Source organism: Grammomys surdaster, unplaced genomic scaffold (assembly GCF_004785775.1).
Source record: "Grammomys surdaster isolate TR1022 unplaced genomic scaffold, NIH_TR_1.0 243, whole genome shotgun sequence".
Taxonomy (NCBI): Eukaryota; Metazoa; Chordata; class Mammalia; order Rodentia; family Muridae; genus Grammomys; species Grammomys surdaster.
Genome location: NW_021604688.1, coordinates 2,713,451 through 2,738,450, shown reverse-complemented (window position 1 = coordinate 2,738,450; position 25,000 = coordinate 2,713,451). Strand labels below are relative to the sequence as shown.

At 38.1% G+C, this 25,000-nt stretch overlaps 1 protein-coding gene across 1 annotated transcript in view; it reads left to right on the top strand.

Moving 5' to 3' along the window:
* Positions 1–25,000, top strand: part of Ccdc178 (coiled-coil domain containing 178) — a 298,089-nt gene that overhangs the window by 272,388 nt on the left and 701 nt on the right. The gene's annotated exons all lie outside the window — the stretch shown is intronic.

Genomic DNA, 25,000 nt, shown 5'->3' with positions numbered 1-25,000 from the left:
GATGTGCCAGGGGTCCTCACCTACTCAGAGGAACAGAGGTGGGCAGAGTGGAGGAAAGATTATGGAAGGGGTTGACCAGGAGGGGAGCAGTGAGTGCAATGTATAGTGAATTAGTAAAAATATAAGTTAATTAATAAGACAGTTATTCAGCATTTCAACCTGAAATACAAAGCTCCTAAGAGTAAGCAAAGAAAATGACAACTTGCTTGACAGGAGTAGAATAATTGTAGGGAAAAACCTCTGTGCACATTTGTGAGGGGATTTCTAGATTAGTTTAAATAAGGTGAGAGTGCCCATCCTAACGGTGGGCTGAGCCACGGTATGAGCTGAAGGTCTAAGCTGGATAAATGTGAACTGAGCACCCGCTCTCTTTGCTCTGCTCCCTGGCTCTACACACACGTGGCCAGCTCCCTCTCAGTCCTGCCATAAAACGTGTATTCCCTTGGAATGTAAAGTTTTTACATTAAAATTTATGTTAATTTTTTCAAGTATAAGCATTATTGTAAATCTTCTTGTCTGCATAGAACCGAAAATCCTGGCAATTGCTCTGAATAATCCAGTTTGAGTGTTTGCATAGGTGAGTGGTGAGGCTGTGGGTTGGTTGCTAGGTTAGTATCATCAGGACCTGGGCTGGTAAGATGGTTCAGTCAGTGAAGTGCTTGCTCTACAAGGATGCAGGCCAAAGTTTCATCCCCAGACTCCTAAGAGAGGAGGGATGGCATCACGTCTCACTTGTAGTCCTAGAGTTAGAAAGGCAGAGGCATACATTAGGAACTTCCAGACCAGTGAAAGATTGTGCTTAAAAGGTGGGGGGAGTGGGTACACAAGAAATATAAAGGACTGAAGAACAATACCCAAGGTAGTCTTTTGAAGGCGTTTGCACATGTGCACATGCCTGCATAACATAAACAAAAACACACCAGGTTTATCTCCAAAGTTTAATGTACCTCATGAAATGGGGTATATGATTGACCCTGTACACAGTAAGCAACCTGCTACTGTAACTCAAATCTTTCTCATGTGTGTGTGTGTGTGTGTGTTTTCTATTAATACTATTATAAGGTAATTTGAATATGCAACTAACTCTTATCAAAAAAATTTCTGAAACCAACTTAGACGTGAGCCTAGTTTGACTTTACAATACTTTACCGTCCAGAAGCTTACAAAGCAATAGCTGACAGTATAACTCAGTCATTGACGGCTTGTCTAGCATATGTGAGGCCCTGGGTTCCACCCTCAGTGTTGAGAATTAATTAACTAACTAGTTAATTAATTAATTAATAAAATCTAGCAATTCCAAGTTTTACACAGCACTTTAGACTCCTGGGAATCCAAGAAACTCCGTCTAAGCTCACAACACTGCTGGTCATATAATGTAATGAAAGAAATGCTTGACTGGCTTCAATTCCTTTGGCTCCTGCTGCTGCTTTTAGAGAACGCATAGGCATAGACAAAGGAAGAATTAAACAAATGTTCTTGCTTAAAACAGTAAAATTATCGAGTCACACTTTGGCCAAATATCTTCCTTTAGCTGTAAAATCAGCATTCTGTTCTCATCGCAAACTGATTATTGCTAACAAACAAATGTCTGTTGCTGAAAAATCATTTCAGATTCAGAAAATGGTGTCTGAAAGGGATGTTAGCTCATTCTTCATACTCCTACCTTTAGGACCTACTATCTCATTATCCTTCCCCAGTAAAATTATGCCTCTGGAATTTTATTTTGATTGATATTAGGGGAGTGAATTGCAACAACATACCGAAGCACTGGATTTACTCCCTACTAACTGAAGGCAAGGATGATACACACAGTACATATTGTGGTCCTTGATCTTCAGCCATCTGCAGCTAAGCTGAGGAATATCAGTTCATTCCGATGCATCTCTTAGAGTCATCTCTGTGAAAGGCATTTTGTTGCTCTGAGGTCCACAAGTACGAGGGACAGTATTACTATCCATCCTCAAAGAGCTTGTGACCTCACAGAGAAGGCAGGCACATCCTGCTGTGTAAGTAAAGCCGGAGGTGAGAAGACTTCAAGCTGAGAACAGAGAGGAGGTTTCCCGAAAGGAATAACTCCTAAACTATCTCGTGAATATTGAAAGTAGCAGCTCCAAGAAAATATTACAGAATAATTAATGATGAGATTATGAGTAATCAGGTACAGGTGATAAATGTTATGGTTAGCTAAAAGGCAGAAAAGAAGTACTTAGGTCTGGATTCAGGAGGGTATCTTTGTCAAAAGTGAGATTTGGATAAGGCTTCATTCCAGGGGTAGCTGAATATAAAATGGAGGAAAACATGAGAAGAAGGGAAGTGAGCAACTTCAAGCACAAGAGTCCTGGAGGGCTAGGGTTACACAGTCGAAAGGTGCTTAATACTTTTTAAAAGATTTATTTATTATATGTGAGTATACTGTCATGCTCTTCAGATATATGATAATAGGGCATTAGATCACATTATACGTAGTTGTGAGCCCTCATGTGGATGCTGGGAACTGAACCCAGGACCTGTGGAAGAGCAGTCAGTGCCCTTAACTGCTGAGCCATCTCTCTAGCCCCTGCTATTCTGTTTTTAAGAAAGTGTTTATTTAGTCTTTGTAAGGTGTCACTGTTCTCAGTACTCTGCGTACTTTAATTAATATAATATAATGCTTAAAGAATTCCATGACATTCTGTCATTGTAACCCTATTTTATGGAAAAGGAAACCAAATCACATATGGGTAAAGCATGTTGTCCAGACTCAATATCTAGTAGTAAAGGCAGACATTAAATTCAGGTATTTTTGGTCATTGGAGACATGTTTATAACCACACTGTCATGACAATTTTCTTTGTGTTACTGAGATTTCATTGTGTCAGAAAAATACAGTGAGAAATAAGAGATTAAGTCATCAACAAGAACACAATGACAGCTGTTTAAGTTTGGTATTCTAGGAGAAATGTATTTATTCCATATTCAGTAAGTCATTCATGACCTTTCATTTGTCAGGCCCAGTAGTAAAACAATAACATTTGCATCTTAGGTAACACACTTCGTAGTAGTAATTACAGCTCAACTCATCATATACCAAGGCGAGCCTCCTTAAATCACTAAAACGTGTAAAACGTGATGTGGTCATTGAGTCAAAATATTAATTGCTGATCACATTAATTCAGAAAGCCCCCCTCCAAAAGATATATACATAAAATTCACATTCATTTATATTATAATCAACTTCTGGAAGGCAAAGATGAACAGAACAATCATAGAAGCCATTCCACAGGATACAAAATCAAAAACTAATTTTAACAATACATCAGAAGCAATGAGGACCAGAAGACATGAGAGTGTCTCTAACAAGCAGATGAACAAGAAGAAGGCAAGAATAGCCCTCCCAAAAGTCTCTAACAGAAAGCATCCTTCAAACTTAATACAAGAAAGAAAAGACGGTTACATTGTTTGTCAACATTCTATATTAAAACTCTAATACATGGACCCTCAAATGACCTGGATGTGACAATTTTCTTTATATAATTTCCCCAATTCTTGGAAATGTTTAAGTGAGTGATTCTTAACAGCAGTTATGCAATCTTAAAGGTACAGAGATATGTATCTTTCTCCAAATCATATACACATTTTCTACTATAGTTATCTAAAAGTTGGTCAAACCCCAGTAAATAATTTTGAAAACAGCTAGAATAATAAGAGGAAAATAAATCTAAACCTGAAGGAAGTAGAGGATCACATGTAACAAACAAAAGAGCAGACAAACGCTTTAGATTTTTATTTTATTTAAAAGACAATTTTAAATACTATAGCTAATGCCCAGGTTTAGGAGTCTTAGACTCTGTCTACAAATGTGACATAAATGGTAGCTGTACCAGAAAGGACAAAGGGGAAATAGAACTGACTGTTCTGATCAACATCTTAAATTTATATCAAATAGTATGGAGTAACCCCAACACAAATTCAGTGAGACTTACCAAGTCATAGTGTAATCCCCATACTCAAACTCAAAAAGAGATACAGCAGAAGTACCAATAGAACAACTAGAACAGAATATTGAAAAGTATTTGATTGGCCTACAAGAAGGAAGAAGAGGAAAGACAAAAATAAACAAAAAAAGAGGTCTAATCTGAGGAAAATGGGAAAATGATGGCCCTAAATCTTATGTTAAATATGGATGGAATTAAAAACTCCAATAGAAAGATATATATGCCTATGACATACATGAAAATGCTTGGAAGTAAAAGGTTGGAAAATCATTCTATCGACACCAATCATAACACAAGTGGATAAAAGTAAACCTTCACAACTAGAAATAGTACCAGGAATAAAGCCGGTCATCCATATACTGAGAAAGCTTAAAGTAAGAATAAAAGGATCTCATTTATCGTGGTATGCCCTAATGCTTATCTCTCTATAACATGAAGATTAAAAAAAAGAATCAAACCATGGAAGATCTGAAAGACTCCATCAACTAACTTGACCTAACAGATTTGGAAAGTCGTCCACCCATTCTGGTGCACACGTGTAACACTTCCAAGCACAGACCATGTACGAGGTCATGAAATAAGTCTTAAAATGCTTTAAGTGATTAAGATAGTAATAGATATGTTTTTTGGTTGGCACAATAGAAACATTCAAAATATATACTTAGGAAATACTTGGAGAGAAATTCCCTAAATATATGTCACTTCTGCATATTAAGAACTACAAGAGGAATCATGTAATATCGCATAATAATTTTAGCAGAATTTAGACTGTCCATGTAAGATTAGCCTCATAAAGTGAAACTGGAAATTCATACTGGGGAGTCATTGATTTTCCCAGAGTGGGAAGACTTCTGCGAGAAGAGCATAGGGCTTGGGTAGGGAAGAGTGCAAAATGAGGTTAGGGGAATGATCAAGGCCATGTCACCAGTGGGTCTCCCTTAAGGAATATCTCTATTGCTTAATTAATACCTAATTTAGCAGCCAGCATAGAGAGCCCAAGAGAGGTCCTGGGAACATCCTGGGTACATAAGTAAATTAAGCTCTTGATTGCCAATGTTGGTTCAGCCTTCTTTATCCTTTTAGATGCTGACTCTGAGGTTAAATTTTCCCATTCAATTTACTCGGGCTCCTCTTCAGCCCCTTAAACAACACATTCTTATTTCCTATCCCATCTCAAGGCCTTCTCATTCTCTCACAACTCCTTCATGGTGAGATTCTTAGGGTTTAGTTAACCACTTTTGTCATTGGACTTCCGTCTATCATCTTCGAAAATACCAGAATTATCTGACAACATCTAGAGCACCTGTTAGTAATGATGATAGATATGCATCTCCCATTGGAAGATAGATGAAACAATGGGGTAATTCCAATGTTGATATCTAGAATGAAAATACATTGATTTCACAGACATACCAATATAATGTATCAGAGGGTTAATAAATGAAGCACCAATCAATGCCAAACTCTATTTATTAAATCCTCTATTTCCTTCATCCTGTAAAATACTAAGCACAAACATTCCTATCTTAAAATAAAATTATACATTTCTTATTGCTTTTATTAGAAAGCTATAAATTGTATGTCTTAGGTTTGTACTTAACAATAAGGAAGGAAGCAGGATTTTAAGTTGTTTAATTCCGTGTTATGTCAGCAGCCCATTATTCAAGTGGAGGAGCCATGTCAGTGGTGTGGGGGAGATGAGTTCCTCAAAGGCAGAACTTAGAGTTTGAAAATTAGTGACTAATGGAGCATATCCAGGAGGTATTTTTCATACAACTTAGCATCGTCATGACATAATGATGCTGCTTTGATGTGAGATTAACCCGGGCACACAATTTTTCACTCAGAAGTATCAAGATTCTAGAACAATGAACAGTGCCCTGATAACAAGAGTAAAAGATTACAATGGAAATTCTCAAGAAAGAAAAGTTCAAATAGGGGCACGTGAAACAGCCTTGGTGTGCACAATACCATATTTATCATGAGATCACTTATTACGGAAAAATTAGGAAGATGAAGACAAGGACTCAGTAAACCTTAATAAGGAAGTAGAATGCTGCAGAGTTAACATGAAGAACTCTCTCTCTCTTGCCTCAAAGTGTTATTTTCAGCATATCTTCTCAATCCAGAGAAATGGAAATGAAGAGTTTTGTTCTTAACAGAATGGAGAGAGTTTTTCTGCTGGGTTTTTAATCCTTTTTAAAGAATTATTCATGGAGAAAAGGATCTGAAATGGCAATCGTGTGGAGACTAACTTCTTGAGTTAATTCTTAACATCTCCGTAAAATTAAGTAAAGTACAGGCAAACAACAACAAAAAAATCTACCTTACATTTGCAAAGCAGGTTTCAGATGCATGAAGACTTGGTCTGTTAGTGGTAACAGCCCCTTCTGACAAAGGGACCCTGCTACCCCATGGTGGGGTGCAAATCGAGGTGGAGAGGGTGGGCATGCTAGTGCAAAGACTCATGATAAGCAGATGCATTCTTGAGTGGGGAACACTGTGGTTTCTATACCTAACTCCCCTTAATTTAAAGCTGGCCTTTGATCTCTTCTAATTGGGCTCCTGTTTTAATCATTCTACTCTAAGTCAACCCTTAAAAAAAAACAAGAAGTCTCATGGGTTTCCACAATTAAGATTTCAGGCTGGGACAGTTATGTCACAAGTATTGAAGACCATTGTATAGACTTCTTTGCTCCTTCAAAAAACATGGCCCTGCTTTTGTAACACCACCTGCCTCAGATGTCCACCATTTTACAGCACATACATCATTCCTTATCATGTATTTGAAGACAACTCTCTGAAACCAGGCTAGTTCATGGAAAGCCCTCTCTGTGTTCCTTGTCAGCCCAATGAATGGCAGTGTTTCAGCACAGCTACAGTAACCACGAACACGAGCACATCTGTTAGCGTGTCATCCACAGTTTCAGAGCAGATTATCTTCCTTAAAGACAGTGGTTTTAAAATTTAGACATTTAATTTAATTATCTTTTCCCAGAAGTATATGGAAAATCAGGGACCCAGTGTGAATAACGTTATCCTCCCAGAATGAAAACTTGCAATAGCGGGGCTTTTTTGCCACAAACTCAATAATTTCAGTTTAATCACTAACTGTGTTTTTGTTTTACAGAACCCGTATGATTTGGAAAAAGAATAAAATTGCTTTTAAAGTACAAAAATAATTATGAACCACTTGAAACGTAATGTCTGTGTTTTATTTCTCATCAGAATTCATTAGTGTGTAACATCAATAATTTAGCCCATCATTTGCCAACACTGACGTGGCTCAGTAGTTCAATCATGTAACCCTGTAAACTCGCTTTCCATTAAAATGAATGTTGCTGACGAAGGACAACTAAAGAGATACTTCATTTATTAACTAAAGAGCTACTTCATTTATCAACATTTTTAAATTAGGAGTTTGGGGCCACAGAAGCTTAGCTGGATGATTGATTTGATGGATCTTTATGTTAGACCTAAAGTCTTGTTCCAAATCAGACTATCCTGTGCACACAGATAATCACATTTCATTTGTACAACACACCACTCTGGGCTCTGCAAACGCAGACATAGCTACCTGCAGAGAATCTGATCACCTGCCCCACAACCACCTGAGTGCGTACTGCAGAATTGGAAAGTGGATTCCACTCTTCACTGTCTTGATTCACTTCCTTTGGCATATTCCTTACAAAACCTACCACATGACAGTCAATAAGTTAATATTCCAATGTAAAAATGGTATTGAAGCATTGAAAAAATAGGCTAACCTAGTTAATGGTGAGTGCATGGATCCCAGATTTTTCAAATTGTGCTTTAGTGCATTTGTCCCTCAAAATCCATGGATGATTGGTCTCAAGGTACCCCACCCCAGTGTGCCAAACCCACAGATGCTCAAATTCCGTGAATAAAGAGGCACAGTATTTAACATAGACTATGTGCACCCGCCTGAATGCTTACGTGAGATCCAGGTTTCTTGTGATATCTGGTAAAATCGGACATCTACATGCATAGGCTTACACTGTATTACTTAGAGAATAATAATCAGGAAAAGGAGCTTTACATGTACAATAAAGATGCATTTTTCCTCAAATACTTTTGATTTGATTTAACCAACTTTTAACAGTAGGTTAAATGAACAAATGCAGAACTCACAGATGAAAGGTCATCTTGCACATTCAAATTCCTCGTCATTTCCCATTGGCCTCACTTTCCTAGGTTCTATGACAGTGGGATATCATGCAGTAGTTTTGAAGCAGCAAGTTTCATTCTGAAGGGTTGGTCCCATGTACTGCTGAAACATTGATATCATATCAGTGTGGTTCAGACAAAGCAAACAAACAAAAACCAGCAAAACACAAACAAATATGAAGACAAAACATCCACAGCACTGTGAACACAGCGTCTCAATTCCTTCCCAGGTTCAAATTCTCAACTTGGGAGCCTTTAAATACAGTTTAGAGCAAAGATCGGAAGATGCGGCATGATCAGCCCCAGCCAGGTTTATTCAGGATGTGTGTTTCTTATTGAAAACTTTTTTTGAAAACTAGGGGCATCTCAGCATTTAGTCCTGAGAATTGCCAACTGGCATCTTGCCATGTTCAGGGATCAGAACCTTCTCAGCCAACTGATTTATTCAAAAGTCAAAATCCGGGTCTAGGGTTGAATTATAAAATGCTATCTTCACGGTATCGAAAAAGCAATTTTTTCCTATCACTTCCCTTCCTTTTGGGTTTTCTGTCCTCTCAGAAACATCCTCACTCTGGAAGATTCCAATAGTTAAAGGTGCCAGAGTAAACGCTTCTTACGCCTCTGTTATCTTCCCCTTCCGATAGGAAAGTTCACCTGGAAAAACAAATCTCCCTTTTTGATTTTTTTGAATAAGAAATCGCTCACTACAGGCGTCTCGTCATTGTAGCCACAGGCTGTTTTGTGAGGAGCTGAAGGAGGTTGCACATAGCCCCACATACAGCATCAAGGGAGGGTCCAGAGGTTGAGCATCTCCGAGGAGCGCGCCACATCTGTAGCACTTGATCACTGTGATGTCTATTCATTTCTATTTATCTGTCACCAGCCTCCTAGGAAGAAAGATTCTCTTAGACAATTTGATAAATACATTAACGTCCAGGGAGCTGGACAGGTGTGTCAGCAGCTAAGAGCAGCGGCTACTATTGCAAAAGACCTGTATAGATGTCCTGCCCAGAGCCTGCTCAGAGTCTTACTTCATCCGTAATTGCAGTTCCAGGAAATCCGGTGCCCTCTTCTGGCTTCTGTAAGCACCAGGTATTCATGTGGGATGCATTATGCATGCAGGCCACACACACACACACACACACAAACACACACATACACACACAACATAAATACTTGTGGCATAGCTCACAAGTTGTATTGCCAGGTTCAAATTCTGTATTTTCTGAATCTTGATCTAGACTTTTTTCCAAATAAACATATAACTCCACCGATACTTTTTTTTTTTCATATAGGGAGAAGATGGCGTGAGAGGGTGGATCTTTACTCTTTGTACTTGTTGTGGACTAAAAGACAGGAAAGGGGGCAAATGATGGGCGTAACTAGTAATGCAGCCATTTCAGGACTTTATTTTTGGGAGAATTTTCATGTTTATTTCCATAGTCGCTGTGCCAGCGCACATACACATCAGCAGTGCCATAGAGTTACTCTTTCCCCACATCCTCACTGCATTTGTCATCATTTGCTTTCGTTTTAAAATATTTTTAACATTTGAATATCTTTTATTGGTTGCTTATTTTTATGTATTATGTATTTTGATCATGTGTTTTCCCTGCCCTAGAGAGGATCTTCCCAGATCCTCCTACCCTCCTTACCTGCCATCTGCGCCCTTGGAAATAGTTGTGTCTGGATGAGATGGAACCTCAATGTCCTTTTAACTTACACTTCTTGAAGATCCAGTTGTATCACTCCTGGGTGTCTACAGGGCTTCAAGGCAGCATATCACAGAAATGTTTACACACCATGCTTGCTGCTTCCCTGTTCACAGCAGCTAAGATAGTAAGCCAGCCTGGATGCCATTGACAAATGAGCGATTAAAGAGAACATGTGGTAAATACACAATGGGCTTTTACTTGACTGTAAAGAAAATGAAATGATGTCAATCATAGGAAAATAGGTAGAGTAGAGACATCATTACGATAGGTGAAATAGGCCAGACATGGACATACAAACATCACAATTGTCCTCAAATGCAAGAGCTATGTTTAAATATATATATATATATGCCTATATTTATATTCACATATGCAATATGAAATAAAGATTTAGGATTATGAGGAATTAGATGAGATCTAAAGAGAGGAGCAATGAGGCAGAGTGATGGAACTAAAGGATAAGGGAGAACTATTTGGGAGAAATAAAAGGACCAGAACTAGGAGAGTAGTTGGAGGGGGCAGTCCAGAGAGGGGGTTATAAGAACAACACATAACTGACATGGAGGTGCCCATCACATTGGGGGAAGAGTGCACCCCTATGCAGGTGTTACTAAGTTGTATAGTAAAGCAATCTGAGTGAGCCATGAGGAGCCAGTCCATAAGCAGCGTTCCTCCATGGTCACTGCTTCAGTTCCTGCCTCAAGGTTCCTGCCTCTAGTTCCTGTCCGTTAGATGTCCCATTCTTTAGGTGATGGATTATAAAGCCAAAGCCAGAATAAGTCCATTCTTCCCAAAATCAGAGTGTTTACCACAGTAGTAGAAACCCATACCCATTTATTTAGATCAAAGATTTTAATTTGTTATTAGGAGAATAAAAGAAGCAAACTGTTTTCCCTACGGCATCCCTGAAATTTATGGGCTTTTTTGTATCTTAGCTTAAAAGCTTAGCTTGTAATGAGAGATGCTTCACACTTGTAGCATTCATTAATGTAAGTGGCTGTACAAGTTCACTGTATCTTTTGATGTATGACCCATACTTAAACCATTACAGCATAAATATTTTATATTTCATAGTTTAGTATAAATTTGAAAAATAGTTTATATTTCCAAATAATCCACCAAAGTGCATTTCAGATTTCCAGTGTCAGAGATAAACATCTGCCACAGCAGAAATCATTGGATAGGAGACATCGGGGACTTTAAAATTCTCCTACACATCTAGCATTATTAAATAGCAACATTTAGGAATATCTCTCAATCACTATCACTTAAAAATAGTTGTAAGTGGTGAAAACAACTGATATTCATTATATAAATTAAACTATCAACTAATAATATTCAAAACAAATTTAAGTAAAAAATAAAGTTAATGTTAAAAAACAAATACTGTGAGAATATACTTAACTCATTTCTTGGGCATCAAAGTAATAAAAATACCTATGTAAAAAAGGCAATAAATAAAGGCAAATAAAGATCATTTAAATACCTGTTGGGAATAGAACGAAGGTCAGACCATTGAAAAAGGAAATATGTTAATAGAAACAGTTTATTAAAAAAGAGAGTAAGAGACAACTCTTACTGAACCTTAGGATAATGTAAGTGTGCCAAGACATGTTGACTGAAGACAGCATGGGACACCAAGAGGATGTGAAGCCAGAGAACAAATTCAATTAAAGCGAATTACAAGAGCTGTGGAATAAGAAGTCTACCAAGTGACAGAGAGATTATCTCTGAGAATTCTAAACTCATGGCAAGCATTTGAAGAGAGAGAGAGAAAGAGAGAGAAAGAGAGAGAGAGAGAGAGAGAAAGAGAGAGAGAGTTAAAATAGCTATTATAGATATAAATCTTGTTTGATTTCTGATCTTAGATGAAAAACAAAACATTGTTTATGAATTTTTTAAAAGAGTCAATGTCAATATGGTGCAATAAATTCATTGCCACAGGAAAAAAGTGCACAGATTGTCCAGAAAAAGACAACGTGCTGAGACCTAGGCCTTGCACATTACTGGAATTACAGCATTAACTAACCTCTCCCAGGAATGCAGTTGCCTGTAGGTCCAGGAGCCAAATCATGAGGTAACTAGACAGGAGAGAGTGAGTGAGAGAGAAAGGGGGAGGAGAACAAGGAAGAAAAAGAAAGAAGGAAAGGAAGGAGGAAGATGGTGAGTGGTGCAGAAATAAGAGCTTGAAACAGAAATAGCTGAAACTAGGGCAAGAAAAAGACTGTGCTTAGCCTGCGGAAGTCCTTGAACACACATTTAAAGCAACAAAGTATAGTGTGTTCTTGGGATGCTTTGAATAAGCATGGTCTCGATAGTCTTCTATATTTGAATGGTTAGCCACCAGGAATGGAACTAGTTGAGCAGGATTAAGAAGTATGACCTTCCTCTGCGTATATTTTACAGTTGTGTAGGTTGTTTTTTGTAGGACTCCTAACTGTGTGTGTGTGGAGGGGTCTGTCTCTGCCGCTTTTGCCTGCTTTGGGGATCCTTCCCTCCTACTGCATTGCCTCTTCCAGCCTTAGTATGAGGAGAGATGCCTAGTCTTATTGTCACCTGCTATGCCATGTTTAGTTGATATCCCTGGAAAGCCTGCCCTTCACTAAAGAGAAAAGGAAGAAGAGTAGATGGGGAAGAGAGAGGAGGAGGAGGAGAGAGACTAGGAGGAGAGGGAGGAGAGGAAACTGAGGTCTGGATTGCTGTATGGGAGAACTAAAGAAGACATGTGGCATTGTTGGAGTATGCGCAGTCATGTTGGAGTATATGTGATCATTTTGGAGTAGGTGTAACCTTGTTGGAGGAAGTGAGTCACTGTGGGTAGGCTTTGAAGTTTCAAAAGCTCATGTCAGGCCTGGTCTTTCCTTCTCTGCCCTTGCGTGTGTGTGTGTGTGTGTGTGTGTGTGTGTGTGTGTGTGTACCCTGTCTCTCTCCCTCCCTCCTCTCTCCTTCCTATCTCTCTCCCCTTCCCCTCACCATCCACATCTCTATCTCCATATCTATCTCTGTCTCTCTATGTCTCTGCTTGTGGGTGGATCAAGATAAAACTCTCAGCTACCGCCCCAGTGCCATGATCTCCGCCATGATGATATTGGAAACTGCAAGCTGACCCCAGCTAAATGTTCTCTTTTGGAAGAGTTACCTTGCTCATGGTGTCTCTTCACAGCAATAGAACACTGACTAACACCATCCCTTCAGAAAGACTTGCTTTTAGGTACACTGGTTGGCTGTCTTAGGAAGCTGACGAATCATTACACAGCAATGTACACATTGTTGAAATGTCTACGACAATTCAAAAAGTAGTATTCTTGATCCCTGGTCACACAGCGGAGCATTTTCTTTGCTGTCACAGTTGTAACCCTTAGCCAAACCTTGTTTATCTGGATTAACCCCAGAAATACTTCCTTTAAAATTTTATTCTTTAAGTATTTACAGGGAAAGATGTACTTACTAGGGATAGTTAGGACATGTAAATCAACTACTTCTAGCGTGCTGACCATGGAGTTTTGGGCTGATCTTTGCTGAGCAAGACAGTATTTATTCAACTTGGATATTACGTTCCAAAGATTTGACAATATTGGGTGAATTTTCTAGTTATTTTTCTTTCAGAAACAACTCAAATACCTCTAAGCCCAAGTTGTTTCCAAAGTTGGCAGTTCTTTTTGAATAGATTCCTCAGGAATTTGTAGATACATGCTTATGTCATTAGGTAGTTTTTCTGCTTACTAAAATCACCTCAGAATTGCTGCAAGTGATATTTTTGGATTTCTTGTAAAGTAATGTCAGATGTGTTGATGATGTTGTTGTTGTTGTAACACATGAAAACATTAAAGCATTCTATGTTTTCTTCACATATCTTTATAATGATGTCGAATTTCTAGCAAGTTATAAGAACTAGACTAAAAACAAATCAAACTACTTTCAAGTGACCTAACTTCCCCTTCGAACAAATCTCTAGACAATGTTTAGAAATATGGAAGTATTCACCAGCAAGGAAGGTTAAAAAGAATTTACAAATGTATACTTAAATAAAACATTAGTATCAATAAAATCAAACAGTGAAAAGACAATGTGATCAACTGAAACCAGCCAAGATCTCATAGAGAAGTGGAATTAAGCAGGGAGAACATTCAACAATCACAAATCTCTGCCATGGACAATTGGCGGATAAAAAAAACACCAACCTAAGCTGAGTCTAGAGATAAGAATTGGAATGACCAAGACAAACAATATATAGAAAGAGATTGAAAGCAGATTTAAGATTGTATTTTAAAATAGTAATTTTGAAGACATAACAAATAAAAATACCAAAATGAGCAACACAGAAAGGGGTACCTTAAAAAGAAAAGGACTAGTTAGCAGAATGATATCTCTAACCTGAAATATGTGTATATAAGAACACACTCACATAAATGCATATTCTACACACACATACACACACACACCTCAGAAAGAAAATAAACAGTGTGTGTTGTTACTCCCAACTTGTGACTTCCACAGTGAGATCTGGTCTAATCACTGGGAAACAAAACAGGTGACAAACATTTGCAAACATATTTAGCTATCGCAAGTCTCTTTCATTTGTGTTCATTGTAATTGTTTAATGTAATCTAAACAAATTTAGAGTGATGATGAGCTAAACAATTACATTTTATGCTATTTTTGTCCCATATTGAGAGCCAAGAAACTTCTTAACATCAGGATAAATTGGTCATGAATGTGGGCCCTACACAGGAAGCTTTGCAAAACCTCCAGAGGACTGTATGTGAGTATTGTTGCAGCGGTCAGAAATGAAACCTTGCAGCTGAAATTGCTCTACTGACATAGTGGTCCTTCAATGCAGGCCTGTGAGTGAGCTCTCATTACAGACAGCAGACATCCTTTGTGTACAAAATTTGTAATTATCTGCTTCCTCTCTCCCTTTTTAAACCACTCCTGCCAGAGAGAACCACTAAGAGGTATGACCAGGTACCGTGCCATCAAACATTCAGTTTCTCAATATCCTTTCTCTGCTGTGCAGTACAACCCAGGAACTGTCTACAACCTTCCACATATAGCCCTCCACAATTCCAAAACCCCTTAGTTTCCTCCAGAAAAAGATACTCCACCCCTTAAAGAGAAGCACAGTTGGTGGCATAATTTCATTGTTTCGAGTCTACATAGTACACTAGCAGAGCCAAAATATTACAAGTGGAATTATTGAGAAGTTCAACATGTTAATATAGTCATATCATATAATATTTAATGAAGAATGAAGGCACAGGGGACTGTTATAGGAAAGAAATGAATGAAATCAGAAAATATGTAAACCTAGGTCTAAAATATGGCAACAAACAGCCAACAAATTGTTTAATCATATAGTTTTATATTTAGGGAAATCTATAATTGTGTAGAACATATAACCACAAAGGGAGAAAACAACAACAACAAAAACAACAACTACAACTAGTTTCTGCAGCCCAAAACATCTTCAACTTACAATTAACAATGAAGGGAAAACAATTTCGAAAACTTAGAGCGTCGCCTGTGCTTCCTAGGGATGGTGCTGCTGGTTGAACTGTGAGATTTTAGTACATGAGTTTTAGCAGAGGCAAGTGATCCCTATTGTGACAGTTGGAGTGAGACACAATCAATCATGCATTCCATCCTGATGGGACTCACACCCTGTCTCTAGTGTCCATGGAGTCTTAGCTCCACCTATAGATGCTCCATCTATAATTCAGCTCAATGGCTCCATTTTCTTGCTCACAATTGTCAATAATCGTTTTTTTCTTAATGTGCGCCTTTGAAAACCCTAGGTAATACACACCCACTTTACCATTGAGCCTTCTTACTCTGAACTCCAGAAGTGCTTATTTATTCATCGTTCCTTAAGTAGACACAGGTCTTTTACGTCTCTTGCTTTGTCTATGGGTCAGCATCCCTTGCAAGACAGTCTTAGGCTCTTATCTCATCATGTGGTTACTCTCCTTAAAAGTCATCCTTCTGTGGCCATATCAGCATCTACATAATGTTGCTAAACTGGTTATTCACATGTCACTTGAGATCACGCCTTATATTGAGTTCTAATATCTAGAAAGAGACTTTGCTGAAAAACCTGTGTTGCTTTTCTAGCTTTCACCAAAATATTTTCTGCTGAAATAGAATATCCTAAACACAAGAACTAGTGTTCATGTTTAAGGACTAAATCCACAAGATCCAGGGATTTAATTGATAGGTTGGTTGGTTGGTTGGTTGGTTGGTTGGTTGGTATTAGGCTGTGTGGCTGGATGGCCAGTCAGTTATTTGTTGGTTGGTTAGTTTGTTTTGTTTTGCTTCGTTCATTCGCAACATGAAATTCCTCTGAGGCCCAGGCTAGCCTGGAAAACCCTGTCCTCCTGCCTGAACCTTCTGTGTTCAAGCATTGCCGGTGTCTTCCACCATGCCCAGCTAAGATTTCGTTTATGTCTTCCTTTTCTTCATACCAAATACTCTTTCCTGATTGTACCTACTGGAAACTTAATGGTTGCCGCCCCATGAGAGATTAAATAGATGATATAATTTAAAAATATGGGATTTTAAAATGATGTGATTTCTTTTTTAAAAATTTCACATTATATGAAATCACTTAATATACTATTGAGCTTTATTCTTCTTAATAAATGGAACAGATTATCCAGTATTTACAAAAATTGTTTACACAAAACATTTGATTTTCCTCAAAGAAATACACAGGGTCCCTCTTGCTTCTGAAAAGAAAAAAGAAAAGTGAGATTAAACTGCTAATCAAATGAGCAATAAGTATGAGGGAGAGAAAATAACAACCAATTTTGTTTATGAGAATAATTTTGGAGAAAGTTGTTCTTTTTATTTAGTAAGCCTTTGCTTCTTGAAAGAACAGAGTAAGGACAATTATTCCCCCATATTATGTCCCGCCCACAAACATACACAAGAATCCAGCAGAAGTACTAGTATTCAGTGAGTCATTGGCACGGAGCTGTCATTTCCAATGGACTAGAATAGAGCGTTCAAAGTACTTTCTACCTTGTGTTATATTTATCTAGAATAAAGAGCCCTATGTATGAAATTAAGATATCACTTTCCTTTCATCATTTGTCTTGTTATGGTCCAAAGGATGGGTTTTTATTCTTCCTTCGTGTAAGTGATGTTATACTATATTTCTGGAAGTACAGCCTCATTGTATAGATTCCCCATCCTCCTTTAGATTGCCCAAACCCAACAAAAAAGGCCCACAACTGTTTGACTCTTCCAGTCATATCTGACTTTTTTTTGAAATCTAGTAGCATTTGAAAGTGTGCTTAAAATTTATCAATATAATATTTATTATGAATACTGCAGGGCTAAAAATCTAATAACATTGAATTTATTAAAAAAAGACAAAATAACAATTTTTCTTCAGAGGCATTCAGCTATGCAATCTATACATCTTTTAATCCCTCAGACGGTCTGATCCACATGCACAGGTCAAGTCATACCTCCCTGCCCCTCCCCCACTTACCTCTGCAAAGGTGCACCAAAAAGCGTTAACTCCTGCCTTGTATCCTTAACACACTTTCATTGAAATGCATTGGGAGATAATTTGATTAAAATAAAAGAATAAGAAATGCTGAAATATTGCTTTCATGAGCTACAAACTCACCATTTGCTTTTTTTAAGTCAACATATATATATATATATATATATATATATATATATATATATATATATATATATATGTGTGTGTGTGTGTGTGTGTGTGTGTATTTGCTCAGAAAACACAGGTGACTTGCTATTTCCTCATATCACAGCAGTGAGCGTGACCAGTTCCTAACATTTTTTTCTAACATTCCTCTGTGCTCTGACTTACAGAGGGGAAAACTTTCCATGAAAAATGTGCGCTACTTTTCTGCTTTTGGCCTTGTATGTGCTTCTCCTCTGCCTTAATTACAATATAAATCAACTGCAGAAAGATTTACAGTGATCACACTTCACTTAGAGAGCTGCGGAGATTGATCTGGAAGTGGATGTCTGTCAAACCCCATCTGCTTCCCGTCTCAGTGGCTCCAGAGTGAGTCTCAGGGCCCGGTCATCAGCAGGAAGTCACTAGGAGAGCAACAAGTTGTGGATCAGGAAGCCTCTGTGCTATCAGATTAGCCGGCCAGTCAGTCTCCTAAAACTGCAGGACAAAAGACAATTGGAACAACTGGAAATGTAAAAGCTATGCATCACGTTAGAAGAAAAACAGGACCTGAACTCATCCCTGAATAGTCTACTTGTCACGTAGAGTGAAGGTTAGAGCAGAAGTCTGTTTTTAGTGGATTAACTCAAAGCTGCCATCAAGAAATTTATTAAGATAATATTATATTAAGGTTGTTGCATCAAATTCTAGGAGAGAGTTTAATTTGGCTTACATTATGAAACTTGACATTTTTGTGGTAAGTTCAATTCATCATTGTGATCACATAATCATGATACTCCAATGTTTCCAAAAACACCAATGTAGAATCCAGAAAGATCAATGTGGACTCCAGAAACCTTAATGAGAACTCCAGAAACACCCATGTAGAATTCAGAATTCACACTAGCATGCTAATGTGTCCAGACCATTTTCATGCCCTCAAAAGCTTTGCATTGTGTTCAGCTTTCCTCTGACAACAGAAGTTTGATCTAACTTCTGTACTTCTCTGGACAGTGGTACTCTTCCCATCCAGGAAGACCAGTGCTACTCTGATCATAAATACAAAAGAAATGAGGTCTTGTGTCTCTTAAATTTCTTTAAAAAAACATTTTTCAGGGATCTTTGTTTGTTTGTTGGACTACTTTGACTGAAAAATGATGCCTGATTTCTTCTTAATTCTATGTAATAAAACCGGAATGAGTTTCTAAGATTGATCAGAAGTGATGGTACATGTTTGGATTCCCAGCACTGAGGAGACCGATGCAGGAACCTCTTAATTTAGAGCTCAGCAACCTGAGCTATATAGGAACACCTTGAAGCAAGTGAATGTGAGAGGAGAAATGGAGAGGGGACAAAGGAGAAGGGGGAGGGGAAAGGAGGTCATCCTTCATCATAACAATGTTTATGAAAAATCTTGTATTGCCATTAGTCTCGGTCAAAATGCAGAGAAATGCCTGTTAGGTGCACACCCCCAGTTACTGCAATGGACACATAAGACTCAGGAGACATTACAGAAGAGGAAGTGGAAAGATGGTAAGAGCCTGAGGACCAGCAGGATGTCTACTTCAAGATGGTATCTCTGTATATGACAGGGAAGGTGTGCCCATGAACTCTCAACAATATGATCACCTAAGCAAGACCTGCATAAGGACCACTCCATTTGATATACCAAGGAGGATGGAGTAAATTTCACAAGGCCCTATCCTTAGATGATGACTGCTGAGAGAGAAAAAGTCAGTTTGCTTGGAGGATGAGCCCTGATAGTTTATCCAGTACTATATGGTCAGCCTTAAACAGTTGTACATATAAATAAAATAAAAATAAAGTCTGCAGGTTTATATACACACATATGTAAAATAATTATAGATGTCATGACCTGAAAGGGTATAGACAAAAGAGTTAGAAGACAAAAGGAAGGGGTGGAAATGATGTGAAAACACAATATGCATGAACGAAATTCTCAAAAATATGTTTTTAGAAATACTGTTTTCCTGCTTAACTGTTGCCCGTGTTTATCATTTTCCCATACTGGAATATTCCTATGAACACGCATACTCAGCTCATAGGAGAACTCAGAACTGAACATAATCATGCTTTTAAAATAAAGTATAATCTCAAATCTAGAAATCAGCTAGTAATTGCAATTATCATTGCTGTGTTTTAACTGATGACCACCGAACTCTCTTCTGGCAAACGGCTCATAGAGCATTAATTGCGTGTCACATTACTGATCTGTGGAGTTAAGTTCTGTCTTGCCCTTGGGACTGAGGGCTAAAGCAACTTTGTAAATGTCTTTCAGAACTGAAAAAAGGAAAAGAAAATTGTCAAACTGAAGGAGTTGCCTTCTGTCTGTAAAATGAGTACTTCACTGTCCTTCCAAATGTCATGGCATTCCCTCAGCATACACAAGGACCTGCATTCAGTTCACAACACAGGAAAAACATAACCAGAGAAAAATGTCATTCCCTGCCCTTTTAATACTTCTAGAGCATCTACCATGCTCCAACACTGCCAAGAAGAATATATTTCTCCCCCAAACTTCCTAGAGATATTGATAAAAACATTCCAGAAAGTCATTCCTTATAGTCAAAAATTCCAAAAAGCTTACAATTATGATCTAAATCTGATTCAATATGATTTCAATTTTGTGATCAGTCTTATTGTTTGAGGAAACTCCCGCATTTTTAAAATCTGGTAAGCATCTTTTAGTTTTGTGTCTATCTTTACTCCTCAGTATAATGTGCAATATAACTCAAACATGTCCTTCTTTTCTCATTAAATGTTGCAGGTTCTGACTAAGTGTCGAGGCTATGCAAAGTGGAAGCAACTTAGGCAAGACAACTTTCCCAGTACCAGTTTAGGCAGACATTTACAATACTGCCTTATTCCATACAATAATAATAATAATAATAACTCAGTCATAAGTTATGTAAATTTTTTCAGGTTGTATTCACACTTCTGTTTTAGTTTAAATCTTTCGATTTGTGATAATTTCATACATGAGTACTGTAATTACATGATTTTCACCACAAAGTCTTCCATCTCTAACTTCTGTACCCTCTCCATTCCCTCCCATATACATGACCTGTTCTTCAATTATTGTTACATGTGTGTGTGTGTGTGTGTGTGTGTGTGTGTAAACATAAACTATGAGTCCATTTAGTGTTGCTAGTATGCATACATTTTAGAACTGACCATTTGGAATTGAATAACTTTCCAAGAATTTCACCCTGGAAAAAACTTTATTCCCCTTTCTTGATAGCCATTAGTTTCTTACTTCATCTGGGGGTGAAGCCTTGTAAAAACTTCCACATTCACATTACACTGTCAACTAGTATTGTCACTATATAGCTATTGCTTAGGTTACCATATTGTTGCGATTTTGGGGGGTGCAGCTGTTCTGCCCTATGTAGAAGACACTATCTTAAAGCAATCATCCTGAATCTCTGGCTCTTAGGAGCTTTATGCTTCTTCTTCTGTGATGTTCTATGACTCTAAGGTATAAGGATTGTAATGTAGATTTATCAGTTGGGGTTGAATATCCCACAGTCTCTATGCTTTTGACCAGCTATGAATCTCCATAATAGTCCACATCTTATGCATATAGGAACTTCTTTGATTAGGGGTATGCTTACCTAGGAGTGTAAGGATATATTTAAAATGTAGTTTTAAATATAATGGTCTAAGGGAATGGCAGTAGTAGATTCTATTCTAGGGCCCATGATGTCACCAGTCACAGGTTGTTCTACATTACCAGGAATAAATTCCCTCGTATTAAGTGAAGCTTAATGTTCAAGTAGATAGCTATTGGTTACCTCCAAGATAATTGTGTCGACATTATGTCCTTAGCCATGTCTTGCCATGCTGGTTGTTGTGGTGGTTCAAGGGCTTTAAATCTTGGTACGTGGGATTGTCAATGAATTTTCTCCTTTAAGAGCTGTACAAAACGTTTACTCTCTGAGGGCCAGTTCTCAGATTTTGAAACTTCTAGACCAGTTTGAGCTCAATTTCTCTAATTCCTGTGCATGTGATACTTTCAGCAATAGGATATTACTGACGTTCTGGGGAGAACCAAGGGTGATAGCAATGACCATGTATGTATGATTTGGATGCATATTTTGGAAGTCTCTTAGACAACTCCTGGGAGAGGTTCCCGGGCCTGGCACTTGGAGTGTGGTTAGATAATTTATGACTCTTAGGATGAGGATTATCATCCAAAGTGGTTCTACTTGATTCAAACTATAATGTGTGTTTATGCATATATCTATGTACACACATATAAGGTATATTATGTAAAATAACTCAAAACAAGATTTATCAACATAGGAATACAATGTTAATTTAGAAAATAAAATTTTGCTTTTTGGTATCCATCAACAAAAAGTATCATTAGATATAATATCTTGAAATAAACAAAGAAAGGAAAGTTGAGAAAATTAATGGATGCTATCTTTGAAAATATGTCCATACCCCAACTCCGTAAAAACATATACATGCTTTGATTATTTTCCAATTTATTAATTCAAAGTGAGCTGCTTTTTCTTTTTTTTTAATTTTTTTTTATTGGATGTTTTATTTACATTTTCTATGTTGTCACCTTACCCCATCCCCCACCCACCCCGGAACCCCCAATCCCCTCACCCCTCCTCCTTCTTCTCTGTGGATGTAACCTCTATCTACTCCCCCCCCCACTCCCACCTCCCCACCCTCAAAATTCCCACCCCCTGGGGCATCCAGCCTTCATGAGGTCAAGGTTCTCTTCTTCCACCTATGCCCAGCAGGGCCCTCCACTCTTACATATTCAGCTGAAGCCCTGGATCGCCCCCCTAAGTGCTCCCAGGCTGGTGGTTTAGACCCTGGGAGCTGTGGTTGGTTGGTATTATTGTTCTCCTCATGGGGCCGCAAATCCTTTCAGCTCCTTCAGTCTTCACTCTAACTCCTCTATTGAGAAACCCATGATCAGTTCAATGGCTAGTTGTGAGCATCTGCCTCTGAATATGTCAGACTCTTGAAGACCTCTGAGGAGACATCCATATCAGGCTCTTATCAGCATGCACTTCCTGACTTCCACATCAACATCTACCTTTGGTGACTGCACATGGGATGGCTACTCAGGTGGAAAGGTCTTCAGACGGCCCCTCCTTCAGTTTTTGTCCCTCACTTTGTCTCCATATTTGCTCCCTTGAGTATTTTGTTGCGCCTTCTAAGAAGGACCGAAGCACCCCCACTTGGTCTTCCTTCTTCATGGGCTTCATGTGGCCTGTGAGTTGCATCTTGGGCATTTCAAGGTTCTGGGCTAATATCCAATAATCAGTGAGTGAATACCATGTGTGTTCTTTTGTGATTGGCTTACCTCACTCAGGATGATAATTTCTAGTTCCATCCATTTACCTAGGAACCTCTCGAATTCATTGTTTTTAATAGCTGAGTAATACTCCATTGTGTAAATATACCACATTTTTTGAATCCATTCCTCAGTTGAAGGACATCTGGGTTCTTTCCAGCTCCTGGCTATTATAAATAAAGCTGCTATGAACATAGTTGAGCATATGTCCTTATTATATGTTCGAGCATCTTCTGGGTATATGCCTAGGAGTGGTATAGCTGGATCCTCGGGTAATGCTATGTCCAATTTTCTGAGGAACCGCCAGACTGATTTCCAAAGTGGTTGCACCATCTTGCAGTCCCACCAACAATGGAGGAGTGTTCCTCTTTCTCCACACCCTCGCCAGCATCTACTATCACCTGAGTTTTTAATCTTAGCCATTCTGACTGGTGTGAGATGGAATCTCAGGGTTGTTTTGATTTGCATTTCCCTGACGACTAAGGATGCTGAGCATTTCTTTAGGTGCTTCTCGGCCATTCGAATTTCTTCTGTTGAAAATTCTTTGTTAAGTGAGCTGCTTTTTCTACAAAGCTCATACATAAGTTGGTTTGATATGAGATTAATGAGTCAATTTTCACCAGGAAAATATTTTTACATCCCAAGAAAATATTAAAGAAAATATTAAAATTCCAACAAGGGGCTCCCGAAGTGACTCACTTTCCACCAAACCTGAAGACCTAATTTCATCCCAGAGATTCGCATGATGACAAGAGAAACACTACTACCACAAGATGTTCTCTGGGCATGCATCTCTCTCTCTCTCTCTCTCTCTCTCTCTCTCTCTTTCTCTCTCTCTCTCTCTCATACATACATACACACACACTCCCACAGAGAGAGAATAAATAATAATTAATCAAACAGAAACTCAATAGAAAAGAGCTACAACTTTAAGGAAAAAACCTTCTCTGAGCACCTTTGAAAAACTAACATTTATTCTGATGTAACTGGAATGCCAATTTAAGATTAACAGACTGAAACACACTGTATTATTTGTATAACATTATTTATAAGTAGCTATTTATCAAAGCAATGCTTGGTCTGGTTAAGTTTGCTGTAAATTGTTAAAATCTGGAATCACTGTTCCTCCGTCTTTTGTGTCTGTGCATTTGTAATAGAGTGTGCACTTCCAGAGCCCCGCACAGATGCAGGAGCCGTGGTAGGCTCCCATCTCTACACTGAGTCATATGAGCTATCAGTGCTGATCACAGAATGAAGTCACATATGAAAATTCCCTATAAGTTGCACGTTAAAGATAAAGTCTCAGTACCCACTACCATTTTTTGATTGCTATCTCCATAACCAAGGTGTAAATTCTTAAAAGGACTAAGACATGGTTGCCTGTCACAATACAAAGACAAGTGCATTAACTGGCCACATAGTCTTCATATGGATGACATCTTCATTTCTGATTGAAATATTTCTACCACCCATGACTATTCTTGTGGGACTTTTCCTTGAACAACTTTACTGAATCCAATTACAAGGTATTCTAAGAGAATGGTGATAATTTTGTGGCCTTATTCAGGTGGATTTCCAGTGTTTAATCATTATTCGTTATTTAGAAACCATTACTTGGGAATTCTGATCATATGCCTAAATGAAAATATTTTAAGTGATGATTTGTAAATAAATATCTTGCAATAAAAATTGATGGACATGTATCGTACTACATGCTTAGTATAGAATTAACTTACTTAGTGTCCATGAGAATGTCTTATACCTACTTAAGCACACCCTGTGTCTCTATTTATAAAACGTGCTCATGGTGGCATTGAGACATCCAGCTGCAGACCTTTTAAGGGATTATTTCACTTCTTGGCTAATTAAAGTAATTTAGCCCTTGATGTAGAGGCTATGAATAGCACTTGAGGGATGAGGTTTGTAATAATTACCCAGAAAACATCTTAAGTATATTAAGACTCAGTTATAACATGCACTCAGAATGGCAGCAGACCATGTTGACACTGAAAACCAGGGCACATATCTATAGTACATATTTGCAATATCCAAAACTATGAGCAAAATAATTTTGAGAAAAAAAATCCTTTGTAGTAAATAAACTTTAATGTTTAGCTTGTCCAAA